A 2,118-nucleotide genomic window follows, 5' to 3' on the forward strand; every position below is an offset into this window, starting at 1 on the left:
GAAGATGAGTCGCGTAGGCTTCCTTGAAGTAAAATATCTATCAAGCAGTGGGTAGAATCCTTTGCAGATGACTTAAATATGTGACAGGGTATTGTAAGTGGCAGAGTGGCCTTGCTGCCACGATCCACTGAGATTTAGCCTTCTGTTGCTTTGATTTGTCCCTCCCCAATTCAAGAAATATGGCTAGAGGTTTGAAACTTAAATGAGAGCACATAATGCTCAAGTGTACCAAGTATAAAAGAATGGTATCGAGAGTACATGTGTGGTGATGTGCTATCTGCTCTATGTAGCATTGACATTCCAACATGGCAATGCGGTGATATGCGTTGACATGCTGTGTGCAGTGTTAACATTTGGATTGTCATCATTGGGCATAGTGCATGGTGCACGGTGACATTACGCATTATTAAGATTCAAATTTTTCATCTTTGGGCCACGCGTTGGCATGCGTCGACATTCAGACTGGTCATCGTTGGGCATAGTGCATAGTGACACTAAACCACGCATGGCCTTACGCATTGTTGAGATCCATATTTGTCATCATTGGGCTATGCGTTGACAAGTTGTGTGCAGTGTTGACAGTCAGATTGCCATCATTGGGCTATGCGTTGACATGCTGTGTGCAGTGTTGACATTTGGACTACCATCGTTGGCCCATGCATTGACATGCGTTGACATGTCATCGTTGACGTGCGGTAACATAACCAAGGCGCCTATTGGATAAAGAACTAATTTTGTAAAACGGAGGCTAGATTCTCATGATTAATGCATGACATAACACATGCTCACCGTATGGCCTAGTGAATACAAACTACATACCGCTGCCTACTTTCCAAACACATGCTAGCAATCGACATTTAACTATGGCTTAGTGTGTGCGGCTACTACATGGCATGTCCTAGTGCATGGCCAAGTATGTGTGGCTACTACATGGCATGACATGGCTTAGTGCATGGTCGATTGTGTGTGGCTACTACATGACATGACATGGCATAGTGCATGGCTTATTGTGTGTGGCTACTACATGACATGACATGACATGACACGACCTAGTGCATGGTTAGTGCACGACCTAGTGTATGTAGCTACTACAAGACATGGCATGACCTGTAACTACTACATGACACGACATGACATGGTTAGTGCATGGACATGACATGAGATGATACGACATGACACGGCATAACATGACATGACATGACAGGACACAACATGTCATGATTAGTGTGTGTGGCTAGTACATGACATAACACGACCTGACATGACACGGCATGACATGACACGACACGACATGACATGACACTGCATGGCATTGTTAGTGCATGGCCTAGTGTGTGTGGCTAGTACATGGCATGAGATGAGATGATATGACATAAAATGGCATGACATGGCATGTTTACTGCATGGACATGACATGAGATGATACGACATGACATAGCATGACATGACATAACATGACATGATAGGACATGACATGTTTTGTGCATGGCCGTGTGTGTGGCTAGTACATGACATGACACAACATGATATGACACGACATGACACGACACGACATGACAAGACACAACATGGCATGGTTTGTGCATGGCCTAGTGTGTGTGGCTAGTACATGGCATGAGATGAGATGATACGACATGAAACGGCATGACATGATACGGCATGACATGGCATGGTTAGTGCATGACCTAGTGTGTGTGGCTAGTACATGAGATGAGATGAGATGATATGACATGACACGACATGGCTCATGGCATGAAATGACCTGACATGACACGGCATGACATGGCACGACTTGGCATGGTTAGTGGATGGCGTAGTGTGTTTGGCTAGTACATGACATGAGATGATACGACATGACACGGCATGACATAACACGACATGGCATGACACGGAATGGCATGACATGGCATGGCATGGTTAATGCATGGCCTAGTGTGTGTGGCTAGTACATGACATGACACGACATGACATGACACGGCATAACATGGTTAGTACATGGCCTAGGGTATGTGGCTAGTACATGACATGAGATGATACGACATAACACAACATGACATGACACGTCATGACATTGTTAGTGCATGACCTAGTGCGTGTGGCTAGTACTTGACATGACAC

The 2,118-nt window shown here is 44.9% G+C and overlaps 1 non-coding gene across 1 annotated transcript in view; it reads left to right on the top strand.

Moving 5' to 3' along the window:
• LOC131161200 (28S ribosomal RNA) overlaps window positions 1–159 on the top strand; it is a 3,357-nt gene extending 3,198 nt beyond the window's left edge. The window contains exon 1 of the ribosomal RNA XR_009138355.1: window positions 1–159. This exon is cut by the window's left edge and continues 3,198 nt beyond it. This is a non-coding gene — a ribosomal RNA (28S ribosomal RNA).
• Window positions 160–2,118: the final 1,959 nt, after the last annotated feature.

This window comes from Malania oleifera, chromosome 7 (assembly GCF_029873635.1).
Source record: "Malania oleifera isolate guangnan ecotype guangnan chromosome 7, ASM2987363v1, whole genome shotgun sequence".
In the NCBI taxonomy this organism is placed as follows: Eukaryota; Viridiplantae; Streptophyta; class Magnoliopsida; order Santalales; family Ximeniaceae; genus Malania; species Malania oleifera.